Here is a 9,906-nt window from a genome sequence, read left to right as displayed (position 1 = left end):
GAGTCCGGGTGGTGCTGGCACAGCGGGCTCAGCCGGGCTCCCAGGCAGCACTGACTGACTGCTCAGTCGGGACTCGGGGGTCCCTGGATGCCACACAGAAGCCAAAGGTGGGGCCTCTGGGGACCCAGCAGGAGAGACCCCCTCTTCCTTGGACAGAGAGGACCAAGGATGAGAGCATTACCAGGAGATGAAAAGGTGCACGTCTGTCGGAGGGGAGTCTGCAGGAAGGGCCTGCCGACCACCGAGGGGCTCCACGCCTGCACAGCCAGCCAAGCATTGCGATTTGCCTGAACCCCGTGTAGTAAGTGCACGAACGCCCTCTTACACAGGAAAGCTGCTGAGTTACACAGGTTAGAGAAGGGGAGAGGACCAAGACCTGAATGTGAATTTAGAAGGAAAATGTCTCCCTACTGCCTTCTCTTCCATCCTTAGCAGGACCTATGAAGGTTAACTTGTGACCAATGACTAAAGGAACCCAACTGGAGGCTTCTTGTGTTGAAACCACTGACGGAAGGAGTTACACTTTAAAACTATATATAAACACGATGCGTAAAAAACATGGGGCTCGTGAGAACCGCTCTGTGATGTGATATGGTTTGGCCTTTATTCGGGTGGACAGAGGGCCTGGAGCAATTAGTTTAACAGAGCAAGAAACAGGCGGTTCAAAAGAGAAGCTTAAAGAAAGTCCTTTACAGAGGTGTGGGCAGGGTCAGGGGATAAACATGCTGGAGCGCTCAAGGGCTAGCAGGAGCAGGGGAAGGAACAGTCCCCAGAACCTGGCCGGAGCTATAGTCACAGGAATGCGGCCTCTGCCAAAGCCACGGCCTGGCAGAGGGAGAGGAAAGAAACACCCTGACGGCTCAAGCCTCTGACCACCTGACGTCCCCCGTGGCTGAACCCAACAAGAACCAGAAGGCAGGGGAGCAGGGTGGTGCCGTCCTTGGAGGGCCAGCCTCCCAGGCAGCAGACCAGATCTGGAGGGGCACATGGAGAAGAGGAAGCACAGGCGGTCTCCATCATTCCAGAAGTGAAATCCTCTGTACGCTGTGGTTTTGGAAAGTGTTATTTTATTCCCAAGAGAGCATTGAAAAGGAAGGTACTGCCTGAGAGTGCCCACAAGTAGGACACAGGGGACCCTAAAGGATCAATGGTCTCAGGGCCAGAAATGGAAGCCCGGCACCACTGCCGGGAGCCAGGTGGGGGGAGCACCGTCGACAGGGCGCCTGGGGGGAACGCACACAGCTTTGCTGCTGGGAGCCTCAGTGCCCTGCTGGGTCCAGGCTCTAAGAGCCCAGTGAACTTGTGCTCTCTTAGACTCTATCACCTCTTAATCGTGGGGTCTTGGCCTCAGAGACCGGCCCCTCCTCAGGGGAGGACCTTCACTGACCACTTAAGGCAGTTATCATTCACCCAAAATGCCAGGCTTCCCTTTCCCCTGCTGCCACAAGCCCTTCTCCGAAGCCAGCCTCTCGGTCCTCAGACACAGGTGACCGTGTGCTTGCACTTCCCCCTGGCAGAGAAGATGCAGAGCCTGGCACTGGGTCCTGAGTATTTGCACAAGCAGAGTGTTGGCATCAACTTGTGTGACAGCACACTTCCTTGTTTCCTGGCAGCAGGGCCTTGGGTTATTGCTATGAGTGCATCAAAGCGCAAAGCGGGTGGCCCAGGACTAGCTGCATAAGGAAAGCCTCTCCTCCCGTCTCCCCTCTCTTCTCTTGTCTGCAGGCGAAAAGGCAAACAATTTTTTTCCTTTCAGCATAGATGCAATGTTTTCCCTTCTTTTGGCCAAGGTCATCACCCGACACCAAGCTGTACCTTCACCACCAAAATAAACCTTTTTAACAGTAGAGTACCTGGATGCTGGCAGAATATAACTCGGCAGTTTAGGAGAAACCATTTTGCAATCGCCTCTACCTGCAACCTGACTCTCATATGTCCATTTTTTTTAAGGCATATTAAATTAAAAGGCATTGAATGCATATATGGCTTCCCCCGGACTCCTTTATTCTTTCTCTCTAGTCATTTTTTCCTACCCTGGATAGATACCTTGCTTTTTAAATCTGAGTATTATCAGCCCACGGTGATGGAGTGGTCACTGCCAAAGCAGAAAACGTCTCTTCAACCAAAGTGAACAAACGTGGGCTATTGCACAAACACAGGCTGAGCACAGGGAGAACAGATACAGCACTCTCATTCCTGTCCTGGAGCTCACAGACCAAGAAAGCGGGACAGGCACATGGCTGAATTAGTCAGAAGGAAGTTCCATACGAGGCACGAATGTTATTGGTGTTTGAGTGAGAGGATGATCCCCTCAATTCATCCCAGCAGGATCACCAGGTATCTTTAGGATTGGAAACTGGCAAAGCAGCATGGCCCCAGGTTACCGGATATGGCTTAGTTGGCGTGGTGGGTCATGATAGGAAGACGAATGGGGGTAAAAATCTTACCAAAGGATTGGGAGAAAAGGAAGGAGGCAAAAAACCTGTGGCCACACAAGATGTGATGGAGAAAGGGAGGTGGGCGTGTAGAAGGCTGCAGTCAAGCTCATTTGCAGGCGGTGAAGGTAGGTGTGTAGGCATCTAAAATAGAGTAGAAAGAGTCACTGAGGTTTGTCAAGAAACTATGAGATGGGGACAAAGACAGCTGTCAATCTTGATGCGGAAGCCCCAAAGTGGGCATCAGGGCAGCGGACAGAAAAGTCTGGGAGAATCAAAGTCCCCAAACAACACAGAGCGGCCAGAGTACAGGAAGGAGTATATGGGTTTAGGAAGAGGGGAGTAACAGCACGAACTTCAAAAGAGAAGGACTGTTGGGAGGAGGTGGCAGAACGATGTCCCAGAAGGGAGATGAGGCACTGGCCACATGCTGACCCCCATGCCTGGGCACTGGGGTGAGATGTGCAGAGTTGGGGAGGAATGGGGAGGAGTGTGGTGATGAGAGACTGTCTCTTCTCAGTGGAACCTGGGGACCACAGAAGAAGGAGCGGGGTGATGAGAGTCCTGGAGAAGAATGCAGGCTGTGGGCTGGGTTGTGGGTGTCCGGCGTGGTGACTTTGCAGATGCTGAGAGGGTGTGGAGAGAGATGAGGCCGGGGAGGGCCTGGAGGGGGCGAGGACAGGGACCTGCCATGGCTGTGGTCTGGACTGGAACCTGTGTCCAGTGTCTGCTCTGCTTCTAAGCTGCTTTCATAAGGAATACAGACGGCCGGAAGCCATGAAAAGATGACCCGCTTACCAAGTAATCAAGGAAATGGGAATTAAAATGCATGACCATCACTCCCCAAATGATGCTGATCCAGGCCACAGTGGGGATGAGCTCTCCCAGGAAAAAAGCAGAGAATGAGGAAAATAAGACGACCCAGTGTTAAATGCTGCAAGGAGGGCAAGGCTGCAAAGAGGCAGGGATGCAGCGATCAGAGAGACAGCAGGTGTGGCGTCTCAGAAGCCAAAGGGCCGAGCACTTCAGAAGAAGGGAACATCGGGGTGCACGGTGCGGCTGAGAGGTCAGCTGGCAGCTCAAGCAAGGTGAGGACTAGGCAATGGCCATGGATTTGGCACGTGGAGGTCCCATTCACCGAAGGGAAGGAGGGTGGAAGAGAGTCAGGATGCCGAGTCTTCCGTAGAGGCTGTGTCATGGCAACAGGGGTGGATGAGGAGACGGGCTGTCTCCCTTGAGACATGCAGCTGTGAGTCGGGATGTGGAGGAGCCCTGGACCTGAGGGAGGGGGGAGGGAAGAGGCCTCAAGCTGGGGAGAAGCAGACTCAGCAAGGCAGCAGGAGGCCAGGCCTCGGGGGAGACAGCCAGAGTGGGGTCCAGTGACAGGCGGGAACAGCAGCGCCCAACTCCAGCAACGTGGCACTGACAACGGAAACAGAACGTCCTTGCAATTGGTACACAGGGAACCTTCCTTTTTTTCCCAATATTCCATAAGTTGTTCTGAAATAAAAGTGCTCTCAAATGTAAATAGCTAGAGCCTCTTCAGAGGGAGATCTGGCAATATCGTTCACCACTTACGATGTACAGACCTTCACAGTTCCCGCCTAGGAAGTTCCCACGTGGAGCAGCGCTGTCCCTGCTCACGGACGTGCCCTGGAGCTGCGTGGCCAGCACAGCAGCCGCCAGCCCCGCGGGACTCTCAGCACTGGCGATGTGGCGAGCAGGACCATGACTGAGGAATTGGCAGTTCGGTTTTATCCAGTTCAAATTCACTGAAATGTAAGTACAGCATGTGGCTGGTGGCTACTGTCTCGGACAGTGCAGCGGAGACGGGCTCTCACGTGGGTGGGAGTAGGCAGAGGTATATACCCCCTGAGGCACTGCGAGTCACGGAAGAAGATTGGAACCTAAATGTCCATCAACAGGGCGCTAGCTAAGGAAATTACAGCCCATCCAGATAACGGAATGTTAGCCCTGAAACAAACCAAGATGTATTGCTAAGTGAAAAACAAGGGGGTTGGGGGGTGGGACAGGCAAGACAGTGCAGAGTACAGTTGCGAACTGCTGTAGAAAAGGACAGGATATGTGTACATAAATGTGGATGCACTGACTATCTGGAAAGACATACCCCAAATGGGAGCATTCCCTCCAGGGAGAGAAACTCAGTGACTGGGTAACAGGCAGAAAGAAGATTTTTTACCTTTTCCACCTTCAGAAGAGGGTGCCATGTACAGCTGACCCTTGAACAACGCCGGGGTTAGGGGCGCTCACCCTGCGTGCAGTGCAAATTCACGTATAACTTCACAGTGACCCTCCGTATCCATGGTTCCGCATCCACGGATTCAACCTTGGATGTCGTAGTACTGAACGGATTTAGTGAAAAAAATCCACGTAGAAGTGGACCCTCGCAAATCAAGCCTGTGTTGTTCAAGGGTCAGTTGTCCATGTTGTTGCTTATTCAGGTTAATTAATGAATCAATTAAAATAAAATAAAAATAGAAATAAAAAACTGATTTATAAGAAATGCGTAGAAGCTGCAGAGTCAGGCACTACGTAAATTATCTCAAGTGGGCAGATCACATTTTTTCAATAGACATTTTGACACACACAGATCTGTAACACCCCCCCACCCTGCAGCTGGCCCAGTATTTGGGGGAGGACTTCTGACTTGGCTCTGAAATTTGTTCTGGTAATCAATCTGGCTTCTCCCCTCTGCCCGCCCAGGTTCAAATTAAATTGTACACATGCTCTGCGATTCAGCCTAACAAGTCTGGCCAGAAAAGTTGGCCTCAGTGTCATTGTTGCTTGGCTGGAAGGAAGGGGCAGACAGAGCACAGCGCCCCGTTTCCATAGTGCCCTGTGGCAGCTTAACCACCTTGGATTTGCATAATCCCCTTGAACGGAAAGGAAATGTCAACTGAGGGGCAGTGTGGTGTCACAGGGGGCCCTGGCTGGCAGGACACCTGTTGTCTCAACCCAGCTTGAGCACAGACTCAGCAGGCTGTCAGCCACACCCCCCTTCCCCAAACAGACCTCAGTTTCCCCCTCAGGACCAAGAGGCGGTTGAGTGGGCTGTAGCTCCGGCACCCAGGAACCCACAGCTCCTTTGTGGCTGGGAGGACAGCCCGGGTTCGGATGCACTAGCCCACACTGGGGGAGACCCTCAGGGCTGCGGCACAGCCCTGACTGGATGCCGCAGAAATGCCCTTCGCTCTTCTCCCCGTGTGCTCTCCCCAGGGCTCCATTCCCCCTGCCTGCTTGCAGTGGGGAGGGCCGGGGCTTCGGAGACACCCAGGCCAGGTTGAGACCCCGGCTTGGCATCAGTCTGACGCTCAGCTACTCCACCTCCACGGGACTCTTAGGAGCATTCGCCCAGACAGCTGTGTACCCGCTTGTACACAGCTGGTGCTCACGAAGGATGCCTCTGCGCTCTCCCCACACTACTCCCTCGGGCTCCAGTCTGTGGGGTTCTGGCTGAGAATGGTGGTGGATGCAGATGCAAGCCCATCTTGCTGCCATTATTATTATTACTATTCCCAAAGCTTTCTTTCCTGTGATTTTAATCAGAGAAGGTTCTGATGGAGCCAACCACCCATCCTCCTACTCCCTTAAACCCACTCAATTGTAGATTAAGCCAGATTGTTACAAATTTGCAGCCAAAAATTAAATTAAATTTAAAAGCCAAATGATTCTAGAATCTATCCTTCAAGAGCCTTTCTTCCATCCCTCCTTCCTCAAAAATCTATCCATACTCAGATAAAATATGTCTAGAACCTGGTAGCTGCCCTCAGCAGCTTCGAGGCTGGTGGGGGAGACAAATTCAGAAAAAATCCATTGTAATCCCACAGGTGCTACCACAGAACAGGGGTGTGTGTGATGAGAAGAGGTATCAAGGAACACTTCCTGGAGGAGGTGACACCTGAGCTCAAAATAAGAGTAAGCATTAGGAGGCAAATGCGGGGGATGAGGGGTGAGGGGGGTAGTTTCCAGCAGAGAGGATGCACGCATGGACAAAGGGCAGGGGGCAGAAATGACAGTCTGTGCAGTAAACTACCAGCAGTTTAGAACATAACGTGAGGGAGGAAAGGAGGCTGTAGCAGGCTGAATAACGGCCCCCAGAGATAACAGATCCTAACCCTGGAATCTGTATGTGTCACTTTATTTGGAAACGGGGTCTTTGCAGATGTGATCAAGTTAAGGATATAAAAATGGGGAGATTATCCTGGATTGCCTGGGTGGACCCTAAATGAGATCACGTGTACCCTTAAGAAATGGAGGCAGCAGGAGATGTAACTGCACAGAGGAGGAGAAGGCCATGTGACCACGTCGGCAGAGACGAGTGATGCAGCCACAAGCCAAGGACCTACTGGAGCCACCAGAAGCTGGTAGAGGCAAGGAAAAGGTTCTCCCCTGGAGATGAGATGAGAGATGAGAGTCTGACCGAGAACAGACAGTCAGGGCTGCTGCGCAGGGCCCATTCAAGAGAGGTTTACGAGGCAAAATTGCTCTCTGGGTTGAAGGGGGCCGAGAAGCACCAGAGCTGCCACAGGGCATGTCTAACAAAGGGACTGGTAGGGCTGCGGCAGCTCCCACTTCACACGGACACCCTGGGCCGGTGGCCTTGCCTCTGAGGGACCGACAGGGCTCCCTTCCCGGGCCTTGCACCCGGGCCTCTGAAGGGAGGGATGAGCCTCAGCCATCGCTAGGACCCCTCTCTAGCCCCTCAGCTGTGCGAGCGGAGCGCAAGCTGCCTCTGGGAGAGGACAGTCGGGATCCTGACGACACATCCTGGGAGCCGGCATAGCACAGGTTTTGTCCTGTTGGACCGGGATAATTGGGGCATTAATGGAAATGCATTTCTTACCTATTTTCTGTCTGATTGAAAAGTACTTTGCAGTCATTTAGGGCCTCACACCCCTATAATCAGAGCACGTGTCCCTCAGGACAAGGCAGCAAACTGGGTCACCACACAGGCTCGAGAGCCTCTCGTATGCATAAGCAAAGAGTGCAGGCCCACCCCCCTCCTGTGCCCACCAAGGACATAGCCAGCTCTGTGCAGGCCCCTCAGTGACGGCCAAATTCAGCAAACAGGCTGAATTTGGACTATCAGGGTACAACTTTATTTTTCTCCCATCTCTGCCTCGCATCAACTGTGTCAGAGCTCCTTTTCTGTACCCCTGAACCCCCATCTCAGGAAGAGTTCATGGCCTTCTTTTAGTTGTAAGAATAAGTCCCATTTTGATAGTTCAACTCTCTTCCAGGGATCTAAAAGTCCAGACAAATCTATTAGAAAACTCTGATCTCGGACCTTTCACAGCTTCTGCCCTCGCCCCTCTGTAGTCCCCATCTTCACTCCAACGGAATGAGGGAGGATGGAATGAGGGAGGAAGTGCAAAGTCGTCCTGCTCTCCGTGGGGCTCTCTTGGCCAACACCGGCCATCACACCTTCGTCTTGACAGGCTGGCTCTCGTGTGGGCCCGTGGTGGGTTCTCTGGAACCAGTCCCCAGCCTGCCACCCACACAGAGACCTCTGCCCTGGGCCGTCTGTGGTGGACATGGAGATGGCTGCCCAGACACCCCCCCCAAAGGAAGGGCCTGTTGCCCAGCTGCTGTCAGCCCCAGGGACAGTCACAGAGAGCTGTCACCCTTCCAACGGCAGGTCCACCGATGGCTGATGGAGGCCCGGGCATAGGGCCTGGCCAGCTCTGACAGGCACCTTCGGGTCGGTTTAGGCCTGCAGCACAGCTCGGCTTCCCTCTGCCCACCCTGCCTCCTCCCCTCCCTTCCATAGGGCCGCTCCTGGGCCACTCCCTAATAAACATCCCCACACAAGTGTCTCAAGTCTGCTCCCCGGAGAACCCACACGTGACCCCTTTAGCAAGAAGCACATGCACTCGGGCTGACCCCTCCCCACCCATCTCAGCTCCTGGCCCTGTGGCCCACTCCACCCAGGGTGCTGCTACGGGGAGCCCTGAGCCCCGTTAGGTGAGTGGGGTACCGGCAATGCTGGCTCAAGCCCAGCTCCCCCCACGGTCCCCACTGAGCCACAGGGACCTTAGGGACGCCCCACTTATTCCTGCCCCACCAAACGCCAGCAGCATGGCCTACCCAGCTGCTGCCCCATCTCCCTTTGCCCCGCTCTGCCAGCCTCCCTGCTCCAGGCTTCTCCCGGCTGGAAGCAGGCACCACCCTCCGTCTTCATGTCTATGCCCTCCCCACTACCTGTGAGATACCATCAATGTTTTGCTCCCAAGGACTCTCTTGACCCCTGCCTTAGCGGTGGCATGGAGCAGGTTCTGGTTTTCTGCAGCTCAGTGTGCTCCCAGCCAGGGCATGAGACACCACCCTCCCCTTCTGGTAGGTGCCCCAAACTCTGCAAGCTCTTCCCCCATCACTTGACTTCAAAGCAGGGGAAAGCAGTCCTGGCTGTATAAAGCAGTCCTGCGAATTAGTTGTGCTTGCACTAGATTTGGAAGGAAGAAGAGAGGCAGAGACCATGGCCTCCCCGCTGCTTTGGCTGGGGAGATGTTGGGTTTTTCGTCAGTGTGGAGAGGCAGTTGCGGCAGTGGCCGCGGCGGCATCTCCAGCTCTGGGTCAAAGAGAGGCAGTGGTCTGGGGTCGCCCACGCCCTCAATCACTCCTGAAGCCCTGCCTTCCTGATGGGGCAGAGGCAGCAGCTCTCTAGAGGGTCTGCAGGGGTGTTCTGGGCCCTTCCAACAGTGTTGTAAACACTGAATTTCCAGTAACAAATCCTCTTCTACCTAAAACAGCCAAAGTGGTTTCTGTTTCCTGCAACTGTGAACCTGACTGGCACCGGACACCTTTTCGAATTCCGAATCTCTTCCCTCGCCTGGATGGGGTGGCGATTGTTGGATTCGTCTTGCCATCTTTTAAGTTCCGCATGGATATGACTAGCCCTTCTCTTTATCAGCCCTTCTCATCCTCGACTGAGCACATGAAATCCTTGGGGACCCTTATTAAAATACGGGTTCTGATTCGGTGGGTCTTGGGTGACGCCTGAGAGTCTGCATTTCTGACAAGTTCCAGGTAATGCCTTTGCAGTATTCCCACCCCAGACATGCTCAAGAGCACAGCTTTAGCTTGTGAGGGTACTGAGCATCTGTGCTCCTCAGCTGGGCCGTTAGCGGAAGTTCCAAGGCAGCAGGAAGAAGCCCTTTTACCATCCTGCATAAGCGGGGCCTGGGCCAGGTGCGTGGAGGTGCAATAGAGGAGTCAGACACCCTCGGGGCCTCCAGGATCAGTGAGCCATCTCCTACTGGGCACAGAGCCCGGTGGGCCATGGGGACACAGCCTCCCGCCTTCTCCATGCCTGGTGACTAAAGGATTTGTCCCGCTCCCCAGGCACAAGCCAGCGGTGCTTCCTGGTTGGACAAGGGTTTCCGTTCCTCAACGGACGAGCACTTTAGGAGCACGGTGGGGCAGGGCGCTCACCCCGGCAGTGGACTAAGGA

General features: G+C 54.0%; 1 protein-coding gene across 2 annotated transcripts in view; it reads right to left on the bottom strand.

Moving 5' to 3' along the window:
* DET1 (DET1 partner of COP1 E3 ubiquitin ligase) overlaps positions 1-9,906 on the bottom strand; it is a 60,371-nt gene that overhangs the window by 12,852 nt on the left and 37,613 nt on the right. The window lies entirely within an intron of this gene.

This window comes from Balaenoptera musculus, chromosome 2 (assembly GCF_009873245.2).
Source record: "Balaenoptera musculus isolate JJ_BM4_2016_0621 chromosome 2, mBalMus1.pri.v3, whole genome shotgun sequence".
NCBI lineage: Eukaryota > Metazoa > Chordata > Mammalia > Artiodactyla > Balaenopteridae > Balaenoptera > Balaenoptera musculus.
Note: the sequence above shows the minus strand (reverse complement) of the source record. Positions and strands in the feature narration are given on the sequence as shown.